Source organism: Convolutriloba macropyga, chromosome 9 (assembly GCF_964194025.1).
Source record: "Convolutriloba macropyga chromosome 9, txConMacr16.3, whole genome shotgun sequence".
In the NCBI taxonomy this organism is placed as follows: domain Eukaryota; kingdom Metazoa; phylum Xenacoelomorpha; order Acoela; family Convolutidae; genus Convolutriloba; species Convolutriloba macropyga.
The window spans coordinates 19,989,389-20,015,596 of NC_134476.1; the positions used below are offsets into that span (position 1 = coordinate 19,989,389).

General features: G+C 34.5%; 1 pseudogene; it reads right to left on the reverse strand.

The window, feature by feature from the left end:
• Positions 1 to 833: 833 nt before the first annotated feature.
• LOC142346148 (uncharacterized) lies at positions 834 to 12,434 on the reverse strand (annotated as a pseudogene).
• Positions 12,435 to 26,208: the final 13,774 nt, after the last annotated feature.

The window sequence follows — 26,208 nt, forward strand, 5'->3', positions numbered from 1 at the left end:
TTTTCTCACTTTAGTTTCTAACTTTCGTTTCTCACTTTCGTTTCTCACTTTCTGTTCTCACTTTCTTTTCTCACTTTCTTTTCTCACTTTCTTTCTCACTTTCTTTTCTCACTTTCTTTTCTCACTTTCTTTTGTCACTTTCTTTTCTCACTTTCTTTTCTCGCTTTCTTTTCTCTTTCTTTTCTCATTTTAGTTTCTCACTTTCTGTTCTCACTTTCTTTTGTCATTTTTTTGTCACTTTCTTGTCTCGCTTTCTTTTCTCTTTCTTTTCTCACTTTTTTTTCTCATTTTCTTTTCTCGCTTTCTTTTCTCACTTCGGTTCTCATTTTCTTTTCTCACCTTCTGTTCTCACTTCCTTTTCTCATTTTCTTTTCTCACTTTCTTTTCTTTCTTTTCTCACTTTCTTTTCTCACTTTCTGTTCTCGCTTTCTGTTCTTGCTTTCTCTTCTCACTTTCTCTTCTCACTTTCTCTTCTCATTTTCTCTTCTCACTTTCTCTTCTCACTTTCTCTTCTCCCTTTCTCTTCTCCCTTTCTCTTCTCCCTTTCTCTTCTCCCTTTCTCTTCTCCCTTTCTCTTCTCACTTTCTCTTCTCACTTTCTCTTCTCACTTTCTTTTTTCCACTTTCTTTTGTCGCTGTCTTTTCCCTCTTTTCTCACTGTCTGTTCTCAACTTCTGTTCTCACTCTTTTCTCACTTCCTGTTCTCGCTTTATGTTCTTGCTTTCTCTTCTCACTTTCTTTTCTCACTTTCTGTTCTTGCTTTCTCTTCTCATTTTCTTTTCTCACTTTCTTTTCTCACTTTCTGCTCTCACTTTCTTTTCTCACCTTCTGTTCTCACTTTCTTTTCTCACCTTCTGTTCTCACTTCCTTTTCTCATTTTCTTTTCTCACTTTCTTTTCTTTCTTTTCTCACTTTCTTTTCTCGCTTTCTTTTTCGTTTCTCTTTCCTCGCGTTCTTTTTCTTTTCTCTCTTTCTTCTCTCTCTTTCTTTTCTCACTTTTTTTTTCTCATTTTCTTTTCTCACTTTCTTTTCTCACTTTCTGTTCTCGCTTTCTGTTCTTGCTTTCTCTTCTCACTTTCTCTTCTCACTTTCTCTTCTCACTTTCTCTTCTCACTTTCTGTTCTCACTTTCTGTTCTCACTTTCTTTTTTCACTTTCTTTTGTCGCTTTCTTTTCTCTCTTTTCTCACTGTCTGTTCTCAACTTCTGTTCTCACTCTTTTCTCACTTTCTGTTCTCACTTTCTTTTGTCACTTTCTTTTCTCACTTTCTTTTCTCTCTTTCTTTCTTTCTTTTATCTCTTTCTTTTCTCACTTTCGTTTCTCACTTTCTGTTCTCACTTTCTTTTGTCACTTTCTGTTCTCACTTTCTTTTCTCACTTTCTTTTCTCACTTTCTTTTCTCACTTTCTTTCTCACTTTCTTTCTCACTTTCTTTTCTCACTTTCTTTTCTCACTTTCTGTTCTCACTTTCTTTTGTCACTTTCTTTTGTCACTTTCTTTTCTCACTTTCTTTTCTCGCTTTCTTTTCGCGCTTTCTTTTCTCACTTTAGTTTCTCACTTTAGTTTCTCACTTTAGTTTCTCACTTTCTGTTCTCACTTTCTTTTCTCACTTTCTGTTCTCACTTTCTTTCTCACTTTCTTTTCTCACTTTCTTTTCTCACTTTCTTTTCTCACTTTCTTTTGTCACTTTCTTTTGTCACTTTCTTTTGTCGCTTTCTTTTCTCGCTTTCTTTTCTCGCTTTCTTTTCTCACTTTAGTTTCTCACTCTTTTCTCACTTTCTGTTCTCACTTTCTTTTGTCACTTTCTTTTCTCGCTTTCTTTTCTCTCTTTCTTTTATCTCTTTCTTTTCTCAATTTCGTTTCTCACTTTTGTTTCTCACTTTCGTTTCTCACTTTCTGTTCTCACTTTCTTTTGTCACTTTCTTTTGTCACTTTCTGTTCTCACTTTCTTTTCTCACTTTCTTCCTCACTTTCTTTTCTCACTTTCTTTTCTCACTTTCTTTTGTCACTTTCTTTTCTCGCTTTCTTTTCCATTTCATTTCTCTTTCTTTTCTCACTTTAGTTTCTCACTTTCTGTTCTCACTTTCTTTTGTCACTTTCTTTTGTCACTTTCTTTTCTCGCTTTCTTTTCTCTTTCTTTTCTCACTTCCTTTTATCACTTTCTGTTCTCACTTCCTTTTCTCACTTTCTGTTCTCACTTTCTGTTCTCACTTTTTTTCTCTTTCTTTTCTCACTTTAGTTTCTAACTTTCGTTTCTCACTTTCGTTTCTCACTTTCTGTTCTCACTTTCTTTTGTCACTTTCTGTTCTCACTTTCTTTTCTCATTTTCTTTTCTCACTTTCTTTCTCACTTTCTTTTCTCACTTTCTTTTGTCACTTTCTTTTGTCACTTTCTTTTCTCACTTTCTTTTCTCGCTTTCTTTTCTCTTTCTTTTCTCACTTTAGTTTCTCACTTTCTGTTCTCACTTTCTTTTGTCACTTTCTTTTCTCGCTTTCTTTTCTCTTTCTTTTCTCACTTCCTTTTCTCACTTTCTGTTCTCACTTTCTGTTCTCACTTTTTTTCTCTTTTTTTCTCTCTTTCTTTTCTCACTTTCTTTTCTCACTTTCTATTCTGTCTTTCTGTTCTCACTTTCTGTTCTCACTTTCTTTTCTCGCGTTCTTTTTATTTTCTCTCTTTCTTTTCTCTCTTTCTTTTGTCACTTCCTTTTGTCATTTTCTTTTCTCACTTTCTTTTCTTTCTTTTCTCACTTTCTTTTCTTTCTTTTCTCACTTTCTTTTCTTTCTTTTCTCACTTTCTTTTCTCGCTTTTTTTTCTTTTCTCGCGTTCTTTTTCTTTTCTCTCTTTCTTTTCTCACTTTTTTCTCATTTTCTTTTCACTTTCTTTTCTCACTTTCTTTTCTCACTTTCTTTTCTCACTTCCTTTTCTCACTTTCTTTTGTCACTTTCTTTTGTCACTTTCTTTTCTCACTTTCTTTTCTCGCTTTCTTTTCTTTCTTTTCTCTTTCTGTTCTCACTTTCTTTTCTCACCTTCTGTTCTCACTTTCTATTCTCACTTTCTTTTCTCACTTTCTTTTCTCACTTTCTTTTCTCACTTTCCTTTCTCACTTTCTGTTCTCACTTTCTTTTCTTTCTTTTCTCTTTCTTTTCTCACTTTCTTTTCTCACCTTCTGTTCTCACTTTCTGTTTTCACTTTCTTTTCTCACTTTCTTTTCTCACTTTCTTTTCTCACTTTCTATTCTCACTTTCTGTTCTCACTTTCTGTTCTCACTTTCTGTTCTCACTTTCTTTTTTCGCGTTCTTTTTATTTTCTCTCTTTCTTTTCTCTTTCTTTTGTCACTTCCTTTTGTCATTTTCTTTTCTCACTTTCTTTTCTTTCTTTTCTCAATTTCTTTTCTTTCTGTTCTCACTTTCTTTTCTTTCTTTTCTCACTTTCTTTTCTCGCTTTTTTTTCTTTTCTCGCGTTCTTTTTCTTTTCTCTCTTTCTTTTCTCACTTTTTTCTCATTTTCTTTTCACATTCTTTTCTCACTTTCTTTTCTCACTTTCTTTTCTCACTTCCATTTCTCACTTTCTTTTGTCACTTTCTTTTGTCACTTTCTTTTCTCACTTTCTTTTCTCGCTTTCTTTTCTTTCTTTTCTCTTTCTTTTCTCACTTTCTTTTCTCACCTTCTGTTCTCACTTTCTGTTCTCACTTTCTTTTCTCACTTTCTTTTCTCACTTTCTTTTCTAGCTTTCTTTTCTCACTTTCTGTTCTCACTTTCTGTTCTCACTTTCCGTTCTCACTTTCCGTTCTCAATTTCTTTCCTCACTTTCTTTTCTCACTTTCTTTTCTCACTTTCTTTTGTCGCTTTCTTTTCTCTCTTTCTTTTCTCACTTTCTGTTCTCACTTTCTGTTCTCACTTTCCGTTCTCACTTTCTTTTCTAACTTTCTTTTCTCACTTTCGTTTCTCACTTTCTGTTCTCACTTTCTTTTGTCACTTTCTTTTCTCACTTTCTGTTATCACTTTCTTTTGTCACTTTACTTTCTGTTATCACTTTCTTTTCGCTCGTTTTTTTTCTCACTTTATTTTCTCATTTTCTTTTCTCACTTTCTTTTCTCACTTTCTTTTCTCACTTTCTGTTCTCACTTTCTGTTCTCACTTTCTTTTCTCACTTTCTTTTCTCACTTTCTTTTCTCACTTTCTTTTCTCTTTCTGTTCTCTCTTTCTGTTCTCACTTTCTTTTGTCACTTTCTTTTGTCACTTTCTTTTGTCACTTTCTTTTGTCACTTTCTTTTGTCACTTTCTTTTCTCGCTTCCTTTTGTCACTTTCTTTTCTCTTTCTTTTCTCTCTTTCTTTTCTCTCTTTCTTTTCTCTTCTCACTTTCTCGTCTCACTTTCTCTTCTCGCTTTCTCTCACTTTCTCTTCTCACTTTCTCCTCTCACTTTTTTTCTCACTTCCTGTTCTCACTTTCTGTTCTCACTTTCTTTTGTCACTTTCTTTTCTCATTTTCTTTTCTCGCTTTCTTTTCTCTTTGTTTTCTCTCTTTCTGTTCTCACTTTCTGTGCTCACTTTCTTTTGTTACTTTCTCTTTTGTCACTTTCTTTTCTCACTTTCTTTTCACTTTATTTTCTCTTTTTCTTTTCTCTCCTTCTGTTCTCACTTTCTGTGCTCACTTTCTTTTGTCACTTTCTTTTCTCACTTTCTTTTCACTTTCTTTTCTCTTTTTCTTTTCTCTCTTTCTTTTCTCACTTTCTCTTCTCACTTTCTTTTCTCACTTTCTTTTCTCGCTTCTTTTTCTCTCTTTCTTTTCTCACTTTCTCTTCTCACTTTCTCTTCTCACTTTCTCCTCTCACTTTCTTTTCTCACTTTCTGTTCTCTCTTTCTGTTCTCACTTTCTTTTCTCGCTTTCTTTTCTCGCTTTCTTTTCTCCCTTTCTTTTCTCCCTTTCTTTTCTCACCTTCTGTTCTCACTTTCTTTTCTCACTTTCTTTTCTCACTTTCTTTTCACTTTCTTTTCTCTTTTTCTTTTCTCTCTTTCTTTTCTCACTTTCTCTTCTCACTTTCTGTTCTCACTTTCTGTTCTCGCTTTCTTTTGTCACTTTCTTTTGTCACTTTCTTTTCTCACTTTCTTTTCTCGCTTCTTTTTCTCTCTTTCTTTTCTCACTTTCTCCTCTCACTTTCTTTTCTCACTTTCTCCTCTCACTTTCTTTTCTCACTTTCTGTTCTCTCTTTCTGTTCTCTCTTTCTGTTCTCTCTTTCTGTTCTCTCTTTCTGTTCTCACTTTCTTTTCTCGCTCTCTTTTCTCGCTTTCTTTTTCTCTTTCTTTTCTCCCTTTCTTTTCTCCCTTTCTTTTCTCACCTTCTGTTCTCACTTTCTTTTCTCACTTTCTTTTCTCACTTTTTTTTCACTTTCTTTTTCTTTTCTCATTTTCTCTTCTCACTTTCTCTTCTCTTTGTTTTCTCACTTTCTCTTCTCACTTTCTCGTCTCACTTTCTCTTCTCGCTTTCTGCTCTCACTTTCTCTTCTCACTTTCTCCTCTCACTTTTTTTTCTCACTGTTCTCACTTTCTGTTCTCACTTTCTTTTGTCACTTTCTTTTCTCACTTTCTTTTCTCGCTTTCTTTTCTCTCTTTCTTTTCTCACTTTCTGTTCTCACTTTCTTTTCTCACTTTCTTTTCTCACTTTCTTTTCTCACTTTCTTTTGTCACTTTCTTTTGTCACTTTCTTTTCTCACTTTCTTTTCTCACTTTCTTTTCTCTCTTTCTTTTCTCACTTTCTTTTCTCACTTTCTTTTCTCACTTTCTGTTCTCACTTTCTTCTCTCACTTTCTTTTCTCACTGTATTTTTCTTTTCTCACTTTCTTTTTTCGCTTCCATAATCTCTCTTTCTTTTCTCTCTTTCTCTTCTCACTTTCTCCGCTCACTTTCTCTTCTCACTTTCTCTTCTCACTTTCTCTTCTCTCTTTCTCTTCTCTCTTTCTTTTGTCAGTTTCTTTTGTCAGTTTCTTTTCTCTCTTTCTGTTCTCACTTTCTGTGCTCACTTTCTTTTGTCACTTTCTTTTCTCACTTTCTTTTCACTTTCTTTTCTCTTTTTCTTTTCTCTCTTTCTTTTCTCACTTTCTCTTCTCACTTTCTTTTCTCACTTTCTTTTCTCGCTTCTTTTTCTCTCTTTCTTTTCTCACTTTCTCTTCTCACTTTCTCTTCTCACTTTCTCCTCTCACTTTCTTTTCTCACTTTCTGTTCTCTCTTTCTGTTCTCACTTTCTTTTCTCGCTTTCTTTTCTCGCTTTCTTTTCTCCCTTTCTTTTCTCCCTTTCTTTTCTCACCTTCTGTTCTCACTTTCTTTTCTCACTTTCTTTTCTCACTTTCTTTTCACTTTCTTTTCTCTTTTTCTTTTCTCTCTTTCTTTTCTCACTTTCTCTTCTCACTTTCTGTTCTCACTTTCTGTTCTCGCTTTCTTTTGTCACTTTCTTTTGTCACTTTCTTTTCTCACTTTCTTTTCTCGCTTCTTTTTCTCTCTTTCTTTTCTCACTTTCTCCTCTCACTTTCTTTTCTCACTTTCTCCTCTCACTTTCTTTTCTCACTTTCTGTTCTCTCTTTCTGTTCTCTCTTTCTGTTCTCTCTTTCTGTTCTCTCTTTCTGTTCTCACTTTCTTTTCTCACTTTCTTTTCACTTTCTTTTCTCTTTTTCTTTTCTCTCTTTCTTTTCTCACTTTCTCTTCTCACTTTCTGTTCTCACTTTCTGTTCTCGCTTTCTTTTGTCACTTTCTTTTGTCACTTTCTTTTCTCACTTTCTTTTCTCGCTTCTTTTTCTCTCTTTCTTTTCTCACTTTCTCCTCTCACTTTCTTTTCTCACTTTCTCCTCTCACTTTCTTTTCTCACTTTCTGTTCTCTCTTTCTGTTCTCTCTTTCTGTTCTCTCTTTCTGTTCTCTCTTTCTGTTCTCACTTTCTTTTCTCGCTTTCTTTTCTCGCTTTCTTTTTCTCTTTCTTTTCTCCCTTTCTTTTCTCCCTTTCTTTTCTCACCTTCTGTTCTCACTTTCTTTTCTCACTTTCTTTTCTCACTTTTTTTCACTTTCTTTTTCTTTTCTCATTTTCTCTTCTCACTTTCTCTTCTCTTTGTTTTCTCACTTTCTCTTCTCACTTTCTCGTCTCACTTTCTCTTCTCACTTTCTGCTCTCACTTTCTCTTCTCACTTTCTCCTCTCACTTTTTTTTCTCACTGTTCTCACTTTCTGTTCTCACTTTCTTTTGTCACTTTCTTTTCTCACTTTCTTTTCTCGCTTTCTTTTCTCTCTTTCTTTTCTCACTTTCTGTTCTCACTTTCTTTTCTCACTTTCTTTTCTCACTTTCTTTTCTCACTTTCTTTTGTCAGTTTCTTTTGTCACTTTCTTTTCTCACTTTCTTTTCTCACTTTCTTTTCTCTCTTTCTTTTCTCACTTTCTTTTCTCACTTTCTTTTCTCACTTTCTGTTCTCACTTTCTTCTCTCACTTTCTTTTCTCACTGTATTTTTCTTTTCTCACTTTCTTTTTTCGCTTCCTTAATCTCTCTTTCTTTTCTCTCTTTCTCTTCTCACTTTCTCCGCTCACTTTCTCTTCTCACTTTCTCTTCTCACTTTCTCTTCTCTCTTTCTCTTCTCTCTTTCTTTTGTCAGTTTCTTTTGTCAGTTTCTTTTCTCACTTTCTGTTCTCACTTTTTTCTAACTTTCTTCTAACTTTCTTTTCTCACTTTCTTTTTTTCACATTCTGTTCTCATTTTCTGTTCTCACGTTCTTTTCTAACTTTCTTTTCTAACATTCTTTTCTCACATTTTCTCACTTTGTTTTCTCACTTTCTCTTCTCACTTTCTCTTCTCACTTTCTTTTCTCACTTTCTTTTCTCACTTTCTTTTCTCACTTTCTTTTCTCACTTTCTTTTCTCACTTTCTTTTCTCACTTTCTATTCTCACTTTCTTTTCTCACCTTCTTTTCTCACTTTGTTTTCTCACTTTGTTTTCTCACTTTGTTTTCTCACTTTCTCTCCTCACTTTCTCTTCTTACTTTCTTTTCTCTCTTTTGTCACTTTCTTTTCTCTTTTTCCTTTCTCACTTTCTCTTCTCACTTTCTCTTCTCACTTTCTTTTCTCACTTTCTCTTCTCACTTTCTCTTCTCACTTTCTTTTCTCACTTTCTTTTCTCACTTTCTTTTCTCACTTTCTTTTCTCACTTTCTTTTCTCACTTTCTTTTCTCACATTCTTTTCTCACTTTGTTTTCTCACTTTGTTTTCTCACTTTGTTTTCTCACTTTGTTTTCTCACTTTCTCTCCTCACTTTCTCTTCTTACTTTCTTTTCTCTCTTTTCTCACATTCTTTTCTCACATTGTTTTCTCACTTTGTTTTCTCACTTTGTTTTCTCACCTTCTCTTCTTACTTTCTTTTCTCACTTTCTTTTGTCACTTTCTTTTCTCTTTTTCTTTTCTCACTTTCTTTTCTCACTTTCTTTTCTCACTTTCTCGTCTCACTTTGTCTTCTCACTTTCTCACTTTCTCTTCTCACTTTCTCTTCCCACTTTCTCTTCTCACTTTCTCTTTTCACTTTCTCCTCTCACTTTCACTTCTCACTTTCTCCGCTCACTTTCTCTTACTTTCTCTTCTCACTTTCTCGTCTCACTCTCTTTTCTTCTTTTCTCACTTCCTTTTCTCACTTTCTTTTCTCACATTCTTTTCTCACATTGTTTTCTCACTTTGTTTTCTCACTTTGTTTTCTCACCTTCTCTTCTTACTTTCTTTTCTCACTTTCTTTTGTCACTTTCTTTTCTCTTTTTCTTTTCTCACTTTCTTTTCTCACTTTCTTTTCTCACTTTCTCGTCTCACTTTGTCTTCTCACTTTCTCACTTTCTCTTCTCACTTTCTCTTCCCACTTTCTCTTCTCACTTTGTCTTCTCACTTTGTCTTCTCACTTTCTCTTCTCACTTTCTTTTCTCTCTTTCTTTTCTCACTTTCTCTTCTCCCTTTGTCTTCTCTTTCTCGTCTCACTTTCTCTTTTCACTTTCTCCTCTCACTTTCACTTCTCACTTTCTCCGCTCACTTTCTCTTACTTTCTCTTCTCACTTTCTCGTCTCACTCTCTTTTCTTCTTTTCTCACTTCCTTTTCTCACTTTCTTTTCTCACTTTCTGTTCTCACTTTCTTTTCTCACTTTCTTTTCTCACTTGCTCTTCTCACTTTCTCTTCTCACTTTCTCTTCTCACTTTCTCTTCCCACTTTCTCTTCTGAGTTTCTTTTCTCACTTTCTTTTCTCACTTTGTTTTCTCGCTTTCTTTTCTCACTTTCTTTTCTCACTTTCTTTTCTCACTTTCTTTTCTCACTTTGTTTTCTCACTTTGTCTCTCACTTTGTTTTCTTACTTTTTCTCACTTTCTTTTCTCACGTTCTCTTCCCACTTTCTTTTTCTCACTTTCTGTTCTCACTTTCTGTTCTCACTTTCTGTTCTCACTTTCTTTTCTCACTTTCTTTTCTCACTTTCTTTTCTCACTTTCTTTTTCTTTTCTCACTTTCTCTTCCCACTTTCTTTTTCTCACTTTCTTTTTCTCACTTTCTTTTCTCAATTTGTTTTCTCACTTTGTTTTCTCACTTTCTTTTCTCACTTTCTTTTTCTTTTCTCACTTTCTCTTCCCACTTTCTTTTTCTCACCTGTTCTCACTTTCTGTTCTCACTTTCTTTTCTCATTTTCTATTCGCATTTTTTTCTCACTTTCTTTTCTCACGTTGTTTTCTCGCTTTTTTTCTCACTTTCTTTTCTCACTTTCTTTTCTCACTTTCTTTTCTCACTTTCTTTTCTAGCTTTCTTTTCTAACTTTCATTTCTAACTTTTATTTCTCTCTTTCTTTTCTCTCTTTCTTATCTCTTTCTTTTTTCTCTTTCTTTTCTCACTTTCTTTTCTCACTTTCTTTTCTCACTTTCTTTTCTCACTTTGTTTTCTCACTTTCTGCTCTCACTTTCTGTTCTCACTTTCTTTTCTCACTTTCTTTTTCTTTTCTCACTTTCTCTTCTCACTTTCTGCTCTCACTTTCTGTTCTCACTTTCTTTTCTAAATTTTTTTCTCACTTTCTTTTCTCTATTTTTTTCTGACTTTCTTTTCTGAAAAGTTGTTTTCCCCACTTTCTTTTCTCACTTTCTTTTCTCACTTTCTTTTTCAATACCTTTTCTAACTTTTTTCCTCACTTTCTATTCTAACTTTCTTTTTTCACTTACTTTTTTCACTTTCTTTTATCACTTTCTTTTCTCACTTTGTTTTCTCACTTTGTTTTCTCACTTTCTATTTCTTTTCTCACTTTCTCTTCCCACTTTCTTTTTCTCACTTTCTGTTCTCACTTTCTTTTTTCATTTTCTATTCGCATTTTTTTTCTCACTTTCCATTCTCACTTTGTTTTCTCGCTTTCTTTTCTCACTTTCTTCTCTCACTTTCTGTTGTCACTTTCTGTTCTCACTTTCTTACTTTCTTTTTCTCACTTTCTGTTCTCACTTTCTTTTCTCATTTTCTATTCGCATTTTTTTCTCACTTTCTTTTCTCACTTTGTTTTCTCACTTTGTTTTCTCACTTTGTTTTCTCAGTTTGTTTTCTCACTTTCTTTTCTCAATTTTTTTTCTCACTTTCTTTTTTCACTTTCTTTTCTCACTTTCTTTCTCACTTTCTTTTCTCACTTTGTTTTCTCACTTTGTTTTCTCACTTTGTTTTCTCACTTTGTTTTCTAACTTTCTTTTCTCACTTTTTTTTCTCAATTTTTTCTTTTCTTTATTTCTCTTCCCACTTTTTACTCACTTTCTGCTCTCACTTTCTTTTCTCACGTTCTTTTCTCACTTTTTTTCTCACTTTCTTTTCTCTATTTTTTTTACTTTCTTTTCTGACAAGTTCTTTTCCCCACTTTTTTTCTCGCTTTTCTCACTTGCTTTTCTCACTTTCTTTTCTCACTTTCTGTTCTCATTTTCTTTTCTCACTTGCTCTTCTCACTTTATCTTCTCACTTTCTCTTCTCACTTTCTCTTCTCACTTTGTTTTCTCACTTTGTTTTCTCACTTTGTTTTCTCACTTTGTTTTCTCACTTTCTTTTCCCACTTTCTCTTCCCTTTTTCTTTTTTTCACTTTCTGTTCTCACTTTCTGTTCTCACTTTCTGTTCTCACTTTCTGTTCTCACTTTCTTTTTTCACTTTTTTTCTCACTTTCTTTTCTATATTTTTTTTACTTTCTTTTCTGACAAGTTCTTTTCCCCACTTTTTTTCTCGCTTTTCTCACTTTCTTTTCTCACTTGCTCTTCTCACTTTCTCTTCTCACTTTCTCTTCTCACTTTCTCTTCTCACTTTGTTTTCTCTTTTTGTTTTCTCACTTTGTTTTCTCACTTTGTTTTCTCACTTTTTCTTTTCTTACTTTTTCTTTTCTCACTTTCTCTTCCCACTTTCTTTTTCTCACTTTCTGTTCTCACTTTCTGTTCTCACTTTCTGTTCTCACTTTCTTTTCTCGCTTTTTTTTCTCGCTTTCTTTTCTCACTTTCTTTTCTCACTTTCTGTTCTCACTTTCTGTTCTCACTTTCTGTTCTCACTTTCTTTTTTCACTTTCTTTTCTCACTTTGTTTTCTCACTTTGTTTTCTCACTTTGTTTTCTCACTTTGTTTTCTCACTTCTTTTTCTCACTTTTTTTCTCACTTTTTCTTTTCTCACTTTCTCTTCCCACTTTCTTTCTCACTTTGTTTTCTCACTTTGTTTTCTCACTTTGTTTTCTCACTTTGTTTTCTCACTTTGTTTTCTCACTTTTTCTTTTCTCACTTTTTCTTTTCTCACTTTCTCTTCCCACTTTCTTTTTCTCACTTTCTCTTCCCACTTTCTTTCTCACTTTCTTTTTTCATTTTGTTTTCTCACTTTGTTTTCTCACTTTGTTTTCTCACTTTGTTTTCTCACTTTGTTTTCTCACTTTGTTTTCTCACTTTGTTTTCTCACTTTGTTTTCTCGCTTTCTTTTCTCACTTTCTTTTTTCACTTTCTTTTTTCACTTTCTTTTCTCACTTTCTTTTTTCACTTTGTTTTCTCACTTTGTTTTCTCACTTTGTTTTCTCACTTTGTTTTCTCACTTTGTTTTCTCAATTTGTTTTCTCACTTTGTTTTCTCACTTCTTTTTCTCACTTCTTTTTCTCACTTTTTTTCTCACTTTTTTTTCTCACTTTCTTTTCTCACTTTTTTTCTCATTTTCTTTTCTCACTTTCTCTTCCCACTTTCTTCTCACTTTCTGTTCTCACTTTCTGTTCTCACTTTCTGTTCTCACTTTCTGTTCTCACTTTCTTTTTCTTTTCTCACTTTCTCTTCCCACTTTCTTTTTCTCACTTTCTTTTCTCACTTTCTTTTCTCACTTTGTTTTCTCAATTTCTTTTCTCACTTTCTTTTTCTTTTCTCACTTTCTCTTACCACTTTCTCTTTCTCACTTTCTGTTCTCTTTTTCTGTTCTCATTTTCTATTCGCATTTTCTATTCGCATTTTTTTTCTCACTTTGTTTTCTCGCTTTCTTTTCTCACTTTCTTTTCTCACTTTCTTTTCTCACTTTCTTTTCTCACTTTCTTTTTTCGCTTTCTTTCCTCTCTTTCTTTTCTCTCTTTCGTTTCTCTCTTTCAATTCTCACTTTCTTTTCTCACTTTCTTTTCTCACATTCTTTTCTCACTTTATTTTCTCACTTTGTTTTCTCACTTTATTCTCTCACTTTCTGTTGTCACTTTCTGTTCTCACTTTCTTTTTCTTTTCTCACTTTCTCTTCTCACTTCCTTTTACTCACTTTCTGCTCTCACTTTCTGTTCTCACTTTTTTTCTCACCTTCTTTTCTCTATTTTTTTTCTCACTTTCTTTTCTGACAGGCTCTTTTCCCCACTTTCTTTTCTCACTTTCTTTTCTCACTTTTTTTCTCACTTTCTTTTTCACTTTCTTTTCTAACTTTTTTTCTCACTTTCTATTCTAACTTTCTTTTCTCACTTAATTTTTTCACTTTCTTCTCTCACTTTCTTTTCTCACTTTCTTTTCTCACTTTCTTTTCTCACTTTCTTTTCTCACTTTCTTTTCTCACTTTCTTTTATCACTTTGTTTTCTCACTTTCTTTTCTCACTTTGTTTTCTCAATTTCTTTTCTCACTTTCTTTTTCTTTTCTCACTTTCTCTTCCCACTTTCTTTTTCTCACTTTCTGTTCTACCTTTCTTTTCTCATTTTACATTCGCATTTTTTTTTCTCAATTTCTTTTCTCATTTTTTTTCTCATTTTCTTTTCTCGCTTTCTTTTCTCACTTTCTTCTCTCACTTTCTGTTGTCACTTTCTGTTGTCACTTTCTGTTCTCACTTTCTTTTCTCACTTTCTTTTTCTTTTCTCACTTTCTCTTCTCACTTTCTTTTACTCACTTTTTGCTCTCACTTTCTTTTCTCACTTTTTTTCTCACTTTCTTTCTACTTTTTTCTCACTTTTCTGACAAGTTCTTTTCCCCACTTTCTTTTCTCGCTTTTCTCACTTTCTTTTCTCACTTTTATTCTTACTTCCTTTTTCACTTTCTTTTTCACTTTCTTTTCTAAATTTTTTTCTCACTTTCTATTCTAACTTTTTTTTTCTCACTTACTTTTTTCACTTTCTTTTCTCACTTTCTTTTTCTCTTTCTTTTCTAACTTTTTTTTCTAACTTTCTTTTCTCACTTTCTTTTCTAACTTTCTACTCTAACTTTCTTTTCTCACTTTCTTTTCTTACTTTCTTTTCTTGCTTTCCTTTTTCACTTTCTTTTCTTTTGGGAGGTTTTATGTCACTTTCTGTTCACTTTTTTACTTTTCTGTCACCCTTTCGTTGCTCACTCTTTGCTCACTTCTTTTCCTCACTTTCTTTTATCACTTTGTTTTCTCACTTTCTTTTCTCACTTTGTTTTCTCAATTTCTTTTCTCACTTTCTTTTTCTTTTCTCACTTTCTCTTCCCACTTTCTTTTTCTCACTTTCTGTTCTACCTTTCTTTTCTCATTTTACATTCGCATTTTTTTTTTCTCAATTTCTTTTCTCATTTTTTTTCTCATTTTCTTTTCTCGCTTTCTTTTCTCACTTTCTTCTCTCACTTTCTGTTGTCACTTTCTGTTGTCACTTTCTGTTCTCACTTTCTTTTCTCACTTTCTTTTTCTTTTCTCACTTTCTCTTCTCACTTTCTTTTACTCACTTTCTGCTCTCACTTTCTTTTCTCACTTTTTTCTCACTTTCTTTCTACTTTTTTCTCACTTTTCTGACAAGTTCTTTTCCCCACTTTCTTTTCTCGCTTTTCTCACTTTCTTTTCTCACTTTTATTCTTACTTCCTTTTTCACTTTCTTTTTCACTTTCTTTTCTAAATTTTTTTCTCACTTTCTATTCTAACTTTTTTTTTCTCACTTACTTTTTTCACTTTCTTTTCTCACTTTCTTTTTCTCTTTCTTTTCTAACTTTTTTTTCTAACTTTCTTTTCTCACTTTCTTTTCTAACTTTCTACTCTAACTTTCTTTTCTCACTTTCTTTTCTTACTTTCTTTTCTTGCTTTCCTTTTTCACTTTCTTTTCTTTTGGGAGGTTTTATGTCACTTTCTGTTCACTTTTTTACTTTTCTGTCACCCTTTCGTTGCTCACTCTTTGCTCACTTCTTTTCCTCACTTTCTTTTCTCACTTTCTATCAATATTTTGCAAAGTAGGCTCATATTTGCATCAAAGTCCCTGACAATTTTTTTTGCAAAGACCTAACAGAGAGCGTGTGCCCATCAATCTATGATGTTAGAAACTTTAGTGCTTTTCCGAGCAATTTTTTGAGTTGTTACAAGCACTGCTTTTAACGGAGCTGTTGAACAGAGCGATATCATTTTAACGGGGGTAAGAAAGTAGGCTCATGTTTGCATTAAGGGCCCTAACAGTTTGCAAGGCTCTAACATAGCGTGTGCCCTCCAATCTATGTTTAAAACTTTAGTTTTCTTCCTATTAATTGTTTGTTATTTGAGTTGTTACATGCGCTGCTTTGAACGGAGCGTTTGAACAACTTGATCTCATTTTGTTTTGTTTTAAGATATATTGTTATAATGGCACCCCAACATTCAAAAACTATTGAAAAATTTGATGCCGCCGAGAGAGATATCGAACGAGCTTTCAAAAGATTTGAAAACTACATTGGAAAGGCAGTTGCAAACATGGCAACTTCGCCTTTATCAGCGGAATTGCGTCTAGAAGCCTTCCTTGAAGGAATAAGAGATTGCAAGGAAATTGAAGACCTCCGCAAGCAAATTGCCATTTCTTTGAAGTCTTGCAAAGTTGAAATTTGTAACGTTAATGCTGGGTTCTTGAAGTTTGTTCAACTTCATGTGAATGCTGAAGACTCCGAGCTTGCTAGACATTTTGGCATCTCAAGCAAATTAGACAAGGTTGACAAACGAGCATCCTCGGACAGGAATAAGAAGTATCCATCAGAAAATGTTGGGAAAGGTAATATGAACAATTTTTTTCTGATGTCCGGTTTTGAATTAGTTCTGTTTCAAGGATTGTTAACGAAGAAAAAGATGCTCGCAAAACCAGTTCTCGATGCTCGAAGTTCTCACTGCGAGGTTGTTGTGCTTTCTGAAGACGAGGAAGAAAGCACCTCTGCTAATTGCAAATTGTCAAAAGGTGAGGACTTCTGCTCAGGAAGTTCGATGTCTACAACTTTATAATTTTTTTAGGGTCACTATTTTTCTTTTAGATGTTGCTCCTCATATGGCGACAAAGCCTGCTCAGGAAGGTGACGCAAGTATTTGCAAGATGAGAAAACCATCCTATCAGGGCGCTACTGTGGAGTCTTTTCTGTCAGATGAAGTCCAGAACGGTAAGTTTTCTGCATACCTTTTCTGTTATTTTCAGTTACTGTTTTTTGTTTTTGTGTTTAGATGTTAAAGTCGAAACGTACATGCCGATCAAAAAAAATTTCCTTTTGGACCCTCTTCTGGTCAATTATGATAGTGATGGGATCAGTTCGAGTCCCATTGCTTCTCACCTTGACACTGAAAGTCAAAAAGAGTTTTCGGATAGTTGCTCTCCAAAGTACAATTGCTCTGGATCTAAGAACGCCATCAAAAACGACGCTACGTTCCTTTGTGAGCCAACTGGTGTCACCTCGAAAGAGAAATCACTTCTCAGTTCGTCGAGTATTGCTTTTTCTAGCAGTTGTGTGGGCCCCGAGAAAAACGTGAAACGGCCAATATTTCGGCAACTTGATTGTCGGCCCTATGGTATGTGCGGTCCTCTAAATGTTGTAGCTTTGTTTAAATTTTGCTGTCTTGTGTGTGTCTCAATTCCCCATGAATTTGCCATTGCCCTTTATATGGGTGCCTTTATGTAAAAACTTTCACTCTTGATTTGCCTTCTGATTTTCCCTGCTTTTACGCATAAGGTTTCTTATGGTCTGTTACCAGCATTCGTCAAAATTTATTACTTCAACCTGATCAGAGTTTGATTATTTGTGAATGGCTGTTAAAAATTTTGTTTAGGTAAGTAGAGACGAGTTCATGATTCTCATACCAGACGAACTGATGATGAAAAATTATCCGCTGACATTAATTGACTTGCTGAGCAATCCTAATTCCAGATAACTTCAGCTATTCTGAAAACTATGTTCATCTATATATCTAGCTATATGTGGCAGTTTTCGGAGCAAATGTTGTTTTTACTAAAAACAAGTTAAATTTGATTGCTGACGATAAATCATTTTTGTTTTGTAAAAGCAAGAGTATTTGACATCCTAAATATTCAGTCTTTCTTGACATCCTAAACTTTCTTTTGTTGAAATTCTTTAAGCACAAATTGATGTGATTACAAATCTGGTTTTCGGGAGTACTTGAAATTTATAAGAAATTTAAATTCACATGAATTAGGGTGCAGATTTGTACGTCATCATTAGTTCCTTTGAAATTTGTCACAGAACAAAATTGTAAGCTGTAATTACCAACCACTTTATTTCATTTTTGCTTCATTGTTTTGCTATGAGTTAGCATTTTTTGTTCCTTTTCGAAATTACAATAGCATTTGATCAATTGTGTGCAAGCTTCGAGAACCTTGATGGCGTTCATTCATTAGAAAAATCTGGTGCTTTGTTTTGCACCTTATAGAAACTTTCCATGTTTATCAACAGAGCTTGAATTTCAGAGTTTTTGCTAAGCGGGTGAAAATGTTTGAAGAGAACGGCAAACGAAGGCAGTTTGTTCTACCAGAGGGTTTCACTTCACTGGCTTCAGTGTTGAATGAATTGTTTTCGGTACGTTATCGAATTGCGTTTGATCGTTGAGCAATAGGAATTAATTGTCCATAATCACTCTTGATGTTTAGATACCCTTTAATGGACCTAGAAACTGCCTGGTGGTCAAGAAAAAAGAAGATGCTGTAAAACTAAATATCATATGTCTCTGGGCTTTTGAAGGTTATTTTGTTTTCGTTTTTAGTTTAAAAATTCCACTATTTGATTGTTCTATTGATTCTTTTGTTTTATTTGCTGCATTGCAAGCCGATCAACTTTTGTTGTGTTTAGGTGAAGAGGTGTTCAGTGGTACAAACTACAGTTACGGTTTTTCCGAAAGTGGGGATATGAAGGTGCTTGCTTATCGGTTGCCATTTCCAGTTCTTGACTTGGTTGTACCTGTTAAATTTGGTACCCCTGTTATTCTCACAGAAACGCTGGATTTTGATCGGCAAGCGGGAACTTTTTGCGTTATCCTGGATGTGGTGGATCGCAAAATGAAATTGTTGACAGTATTCAGAGCTCGAGTATGCTTCGTTGAACTGATTGAAGAGTTCGATCTGAAATTGGGGAAACTTGTTTGTTATTTTCCAGTCAGTTTAGCCTTTGCAGCGGTCGAACAACGTGTTATGGGCGAAGCTTTGAATGCATTGAAAATTGAAGTCGAATGAAGATTTTATTGTGAAGGGCAGCAAGTGTTAAGCTTTTCTTTGATATTATCGAGAACTCAGCCTACTGCATTCTTTTGTAGCATGTAGTTCTTAATTTTTTTGAGTTCAAGGTTTCGACCACAATTGTGTAATTTAAATTTTGACAAGTGCTTTTGTTCAATATCACTATAAACGTTTTTCCAAATGTGTAGCTCAACTTCTTTCTCTTCTTTTCAGTCCTTTCAGCATTTTGGTTTACATTTCAACTTGGCCCATTGAAGAGTGTTTCGTTAAGAATTCTGTCTGCTGTTTGACCAGTTTCTTAGATTCAGTGTTTGAAATTTAACCAGATGTGCAATTGAGTGGTACAACAAATTTTTTCATTTCAGGTGTTCTTTGTTATTTTAGAAATGGTCATGGAAGTTTGGAAGGGAAAAGTTCTGGATCTGATTCAACGAATTGATTTGTTTTTTGCCAAACTCAAATTGGATATATATGAATATGCATCTGTTCACTCGCAAAAAATGTTGATTGAACTGATATATAAATGGCAGATGGCAGTGAAAAGGTGCCTAGCGAAAGTGGTAAGAACTTTGAGTGCAAAGAAAAAACACAGCGCGATAAAGAGCCTCAGATGTGAGACCAATCACTCGACTTCAGGTATGTTATACTTCTTAATTTAGTTATCGTCTCGAAAGCTATCGACTAGCAATCTGTTACTTTGTCAAGAGATTCATCTCTGTGGATTTTTTAAAATCATTTCTACTGTATTGAAGCGTATTGTATTGCTGAATATTTTTCCAAATAGGAACAATCTTTTGCTTCCTCATTTGACTTTAGTGACCGAGCTATGGTGATACGTAGGTTTGTGGTAGAGCTTTTTGCATTTAGGGATATCCGGTACCAAAAGTTACGTGGAGGACTAATTTTTCATCCAATCCCACTTTCTTTTCTCACTTTCTTTTCTCAGTTTCTTTTCTCTTTTTCTTTTCTCTTTTCTTTTCTCACTTTCTTTTCTCACTTTCTTTTCTCACTTTCTGTTCTCACTTTCTTTTGTCACTTTCTTTTGTCACTTTCTTTTCTCATTTTCTTTTCTCACTTTCTTTTCTCGCTTTCTTTTCTCACTGTTTTTTCACTTTCTTTTCTCACTTTTTTCTCACTTTCTTTTCTGACAAATTCTTTTCCCACTTGCTTTTCTCGCTTTTTTTCTCACTTTCTTTTCTCACTTTTTTTCTCACTTTCCTTTCTCACTTTCTTTTTCACTTTCTTTTCTGACTTTTTTCTCACTTTCTATTCTAACTTTCTTTTCTCACTTTTCTCACTTTCTTTTCTCACTTTCTTTTTCACTTTCTTCTAACTTTCTTCTAACTTTCTTTTCTCACTTTCTTTTCTCACTTTCTATTCTAACTTTCTTTTCTCACTTTCTTTTCTTTCTGTTCTTGCTTTCTTTTTTCACTTTCTTTTCTTTTGGGAGGTTTTATGTCACTTTCTGTTCACTTTTTTACTTTTTTGTCACCCTTTCGTTGCTCACTCTTTGCTCACTTCTTTTCCTCACTTTCTTTTCTCACTTTCTATCAATATTTTGCAAAGTAGGCTCATATTTGCATCAAAGTCCCTGACAATTTTTTTTGCAAATTCCTAACAGAGAGCGTGTGCCCATCAATCTATGATGTTAGAAACTTTAGTGCTTTTCCGAGCAATTTTTTGAGTTGTTACAAGCACTGCTTTTAACGGAGCTGTTGAACAGAGCGATATCATTTTAACGGGGGTAAGAAAGTAGGCTCATGTTTGCATTAAGGGCCCTAACAGTTTGCAAGGCTCTAACATAGCGTGTGCCCTCCAATCTATGTTTAATACTTTAGTTTTCTTCCTATTAATTGTTTGTTATTTGAGTTGTTACATGCGCTGCTTTGAACGGAGCGTTTGAACAACTCGATCTCATTTTGTTTTGTTTTAAGATATATTGTTATCATGGCACCCCAACATTCAAAAACTATTGTTGAAAAATTTGATGCCGCCGAGAGAGATATCGAACGAGCTTTCAAAAGATTTGAAAACTACATTGGAAAGGCAGTTGCAAACATGGCAACTTCGCCTTTATCAGCGGAATTGCGTCTAGAAGCCTTCCTTGAAGGAATAAGAGATTGCAAGGAAATTGAAGACCTCCGCAAGCAAATTGCCATTTCTTTGAAGTCTTGCAAAGTTGAAATTTGTAACGTTAATGCTGGGTTCTTGAAGTTTGTTCAACTTCATGTGAATGCTGAAGACTCCGAGCTTGCTAGACATTTTGGCATCTCAAGCAAATTAGACAAGGTTGACAAACGAGCATCCTCGGACAGGAATAAGAAGTATCCATCAGAAAATGTTGGGAAAGGTAATATGAACAATTTTTTTCTGATGTCCGGTTTTGAATTAGTTCTGTTTCAAGGATTGTTAACGAAGAAAAAGATGCTCGCAAAACCAGTTCTCGATGCTCGAAGTTCTCACTGCGAGGTTGTTGTGCTTTCTGAAGACGAGGAAGAAAGCACCTCTGCTAATTGCAAATTGTCAAAAGGTGAGGACTTCTGCTCAGGAAGTTCGATGTCTACAACTTTATAATTTTTTTAGGGTCACTATTTTTCTTTCAGATGTTGCTCCTCATATGGCGACAAAGCCTGCTCAGGAAGGTGACGCAAGTATTTGCAAGATGAGAAAACCATCCTATCAGGGCGCTACTGTGGAGTCTTTTCTGTCAGATGAAGTCCAGAACGGTAAGTTTTCTGCATACCTTTTCTGTTATTTTCAGTTACTGTTTTTTGTTTTTGTGTTTAGTTGTTAAAGTCGAAACGTACATGCCGATCAAAAAAAATTTCCTTTTGGACCCTCTTCTGGTCAATTATGATAGTGATGGGATCAGTTCGAGTCCCATTGCTTCTCACCTTGACACTGAAAGTCAAAAAGAGTTTTCGGATAGTTGCTCTCCAAACAAGAACAATGACAAAATTTTTCGGAAATCAGGCGTGGGTTGCTCTGGATCTGAGAACGCCATCAAAAACGACGCTACGTTCATTTGTGAGCCAACTGGTGTCGCATCGAAAGAGAAATCACGTCTCAGTTCGTCGAGTATTGCTTTTTCTAGCAGTTGTCTGAGCCCCGAGAAACAAGTGAAACGGCCAATATTTCGGCAACTTGATTGTCGGGCCTATGGTATGTGCGGTCCTCTAAATGTTGTAGCTTTGTTTAAATTTTGCTGTCTTGTGTGTGTCTCAATTCCCCATGAATTTGCCATTGCCCTTTATATGGGTGCCTTTATGTAAAAGCTTTCACTCTTGATTTGCCTTCTGATTTTCCCTGCTTTTAAGCATAAGGTTTCTATGGTCTGTTACCAGCATTCTTCAAAAATTATTTCTTCAACCTGATCAGAGTTTGATTATTTGTGACTGGCTGTTAAAAATTTTGTTTAGGTAAGTGGAGAAGAGTTCATGATTCTCATACCAGACGAGCTGATAATGAAAAATTATCCGCTGACATTAATTGACTTGCTGAGCAATCCTAATTCCAGATAACTTCAGCTATTCCGAAAACTATGTTTATCTATATATCTAGCTATATGTGGCAGTTTCCGAACCAAATGTTGTTTCACTAAAAACAAGTTAAATTTGGTTGCTGACGATAAATCATTTTTGTTTTGTAAATGCAGGAGTAATTGACATCCTAAATATTCAGTCCTTCTTGTCATCCTAAATTTTCTTTTGTTGAAATTCTTTCAGCACAAATTGATGTGATTCCAGATCTTGTTTTCGGGAGTACTTGTTATTATTTAATTGCTAGCGGAGTTCAGACAAAGCATGAAAACCACGTCTATTTGATCGCATTACATGGTTAAACGGATTAAGTGAATTAATCATTTAGCTTTGCTGAAGCAAATCTGTAAATTTTCATTTATTACATTTTTATTTAATTGAGACCTTGAAAAAGCTAGTAGAATTTTTAACTTGGAGCTCAGAGTTACCAGCCGATGGTTGAATTAAGTTTGGTAGCTACAAATGTTTTGCGATTTTTTGTTGCTCGCATTTGTCAACTCATCGATCTGTTCTCGGACATTAACGGCATTTTGTTTGCTTTGCAACATGTTGTAGAAGTTGAGATTCAATTTGCTGTGGTTAATGCCTGCACATAGACAACCGATAGTGCTGTGAATTTAATCATCTGAAGTTTTAAAACTTTCGTTAAATATACTCGAACGGGTATAATTTCATAAACTTATTTAGTTTTTAAATCAAATCAACTTTTAAAAAGGATGCTTTCCATCAAGTTACAACCTAGGAACTTCAGCTCAAGTTAACACCACCCCTGAAACCACAATTCAAAGCGTACCTATTATTCAGTCCCATCGCTCGCACCTAAATATCACATCCTCCTCATAGCCCAAACCCTCCCATGCCAATCCTGCGCTATTGTTGGGATTTCAATCAATAAAAATGACTTGAATTTTTCACAATTGTTAAACCCTGGGCGTTCCGATAAGTATTCAGTGTATTTTTGTTTTGTTCATAGATGTATAGTTTGTTCGTTTGACGTTGTTCTTTGTTCTATCGAGCTCTTTGTCACCTCATGCGATGTTGTGGATAAATTATGCTCTTCTGGTGACGATATAGGAGTTGGTCCGAGCTCACCAGGCCTTGGACTTCGGCTGAACATAACTGGAAAGTGTTGTGATAATCGTCAGCTTCTTCGTGACCGAACAAAAATTTCATGCGATCTTCCGTTAAATTTCAACGACACAAGTCGTAGAAGCACCAGTTTGAAGGTGATGGGGTGACTGATAAATGGACTAGATAGCAGTTGTTAATCTAAGGCAGGCAGACATTAATATTAATACACTTCGAGGTCTATAATGAAACCCAATGAGAATTGCTAACCTACCCGGTCGAGGTGCCCACACCGCTGTGATCTCTGATCAGACCATCTTCGAGCGCACACAGGCGCTCGGTGCGCTCGAATTACATGGCCTGGAAAAAGCTTCGAGCGCACTTTATTCTGGACAATGGTCTGGTCAGAGGCAGTTTCAAGCGCACACTAGTCTCATCAAAGGGTGTTTTGGACCGACTTTGTTCTGATCAGAGGCGGACTTTCGAGGGCATTTAAGTCTGATCATAGGCGGTTTCGAGAACACTAGCCCGACCAGGGAAGATTTTATACCCACTCTGGTCTTTTCACAGGTGGACTTTTGAGCGCACTTAAGTCTGATCAGATGTGAATTTGAGCACACGATAGTCTGATCAGAGGATTTTTCGATCGCACAAGAATCTGATATCGCACCATTGTCTGACCAGAGAGTGTTCTCAGCGCTAGAAAGAAACGAAAAGGTAAAATACTAAGAGAAAAAATCTCAACCTGAATTAGCGAACAACTTGCCGAGATTTCTCAAGAATGTATTATCATTCCTCCCAATGACGTCAAAAAAATTTTAGTTAAACTCAGAGACAGGCGGAAATTAATATTAATGCACTTCCAGGACTATAATGAAACCCAATGGGAATGGCTAACCTAGCCATTCGAGGTGCCCAGACCGAAATAAGCTCTGATCAGATCATCTTGGAGCGTACACAGGCGCTCGGTGCGCTCAAATAACATGGTCTGAAAAAGGCTTCGAGCGCACTTTGTTCTGGACATTGGTCTGGTCACAGGCAGTATGGAGCGCACACTAGTATGTTCAAAAGGGTGTTTTGGGCCAACTTTGTTCTGATCAGAAGCGAACTTTTGAGCGAATTTTAGTCTGATCATAGGCGGTTTCGAGCGCACACTAGCCCAGTCAGGGAAGATTTTGAACCCACTCTGGTCTGATCAGAGGCTGACTTTTGTGCGCAATTAAGTCTAATCAGAAGTTGAATTGAGCACACAATGGTCTGATCAGAGGATTTTTTGATCTGATAACGCACCGCTGTCTGATCAGAGATCATTTCTAGCGCTAGAAAAAAGATAAGGTAAAATAATGTGAGAAAAAATCTCAAGCTGAATGAACGAACAACTCATCGAGATTTTTCAGGAATGTTTCATCACTTTTCTCGATGACGTCAAAAATATTTTGGTTGCACTCAGAGACATTTTTTTTCAGATTACTTCGAATAAACCAGAATTATTCCGAAAAATTTCGACTATGCTGATAACCGTATGTTTAAAATTAAATTTAAGTTTTTTGAGCAGTTTTTTTCTGGGAACTACATAATATCAAATGTTTTATCAAGTGTTGCGCATAGTATGAAGTCATTGTGAAAATAATGTTAAAAGCCTTCAGTATGGATAAATATATTTCACAGAGATTTGCAATCTGTTAAAAAAACTGTTTTCAGAAGATATTTTCAAACCCTGTCTTCTCCTACTTTTAAAGAAAATAAGATCGGCGCCAAGGAAAGGGCTCTAGATCGGCGCCAAAGAACTGATAAGAAGTACATTCAACTTAGAATAAAAGTTTTGTTAGTTAACATTAAATTTTGTTTTTCGAAAAATTTGTACATCGAAATATTTTTGATACTCTTCTTTGTCTAAGACTATTCGAAGAGTATTCAGTATTGACTTTTTTTTGTTTTTTATTGAACTCTTCTTGTAATTTACAATATAAAGCGAAACGGGTGGCAGAAATTACACCATTTGTGTTTCAAAATTGTTTTATGTAAAATTAAGTAAGATTTCTCTTTGAATAATTTTTTTTTGAATTACCCCGAGAATAATATCAAATTTTGTTTTTATTTTTGTTTTGGCCAAAAATTGATCCTTTTTTAAATGTTATGATCGATATTTCTTTAATTCAGATCAATGAGAAGGTTGTACAAGGCAATTTAAACATTGCACAAAAATTTTTAAAAAAGGCAGGAAAGAAGGCTAAGATAAGTTTACTATCTACAAGGATAATAATTGCAATTAAGTGTTCTTGTTTCAATCTTCTTGATCCAGGAGAATTTTACTCACTATTCTGGAAAAGTTCGTTTTCCGAATTAAAAAAAACTAGAGCTAAAAGTTTTCGCTATATTTCAATTTGACATATTCTAACTTTAGTATTTTAGTCAACGGTAAACAAAAGAAGGACTGGTACTTTATATATCAACTAGTTTCGCTTTCAGAAAACTTATCTCTTTTTTTCTAATTTTATTTCGCAACTATCTGTAGCTTTGTTTTATCAGACTCTGGTTGACCTTAGGAAATTTTTGTTTAATTAATTGACAGATGCTAATTGAACTAACCAGTAATAATGCTAGACATTTTTTTTCAAAATACATTTAATCATCTTTCCGTTAGATCAAATAGAATTTCTTCATTGTAATGAAAGCAATTTAAACCAAAATAAAACTGAATAAAAATAATTAATTGGTGTTAAATATACCATTCTACACAACCTCAACCCATCATTCATAAATTTCACATTTTTTTTGTTCCTGTAAAAATATGAAGTGATCAATTTCGAATTGCGGAAAATTTAGAAATTTCAATAAAAGATAAACAACTAGAGCACCAATTTTTTTTCTTAGTTTTTTTTTTCTCGACGGGGCGTAAACGAGTGAAAGTTTGGCTGCAGAAAAAAGTGGGAAAACACCCGAATTTGAAAAATCTTCATTCAAAAGAGTTACTGAAATCAGTGAGATCTGTCCCAAAACACCATGAAAACGGTTACACAGCCACCAATTCGTTTCGACTAAGTTTTAATGAAGTTTTTTATCAAAAGGAATCTTTGATGAAGCAAGAATTGAGTTGGTTTAGTTGCCGTTGAATGGCCTGTTTCCAGAATATGGTGGACAACAGCCAGTTCTGATCAGATTGTGTTGGGTTGAGCCCCTAGGTAAACTGTGACCCTTCCACAGACTCTGGCAGTACTAAATGGCTGGAAACTCTCATTACATCTTTGGTCAGGATGAACTAAATTTTAAGGGCAATATAACGAAAACCAAAGCAAAATAACGGCTCTCTCTAGTTTTTCGATCAACAGTTAACAAAAATTTAGAGCTTGTATCTTACATAATTTGGCTTTGCTTTGAATCAAAAATTTATCACTTCTGTTTTCCTGCATATTTGTTTTGCTGTATCATTTAAATTCTTGTTAACTGTAGAACTTAGTTTTAAGATTAAGGGATATGTGAAAATGGAACTAACAAGAGATTTTGGCAGGTTTTTGTTGGAATAAAATTGGTTTGATTGCCTTGTGAAGTTCTCGGTCAGATTTTTTAATCAGTTTTGTTAGGTTTGAAGAAAATTGTACGTTTTAGAGAAAGCGGATGTTGGCATGGTTAAGGTTATGCTTAAAAGGCATCAGTATAACACAAAATAGAGTTTTTCATAAAGCTTAGCCCGTCGCTACATTTGTTTTGAAGTTTGATTTC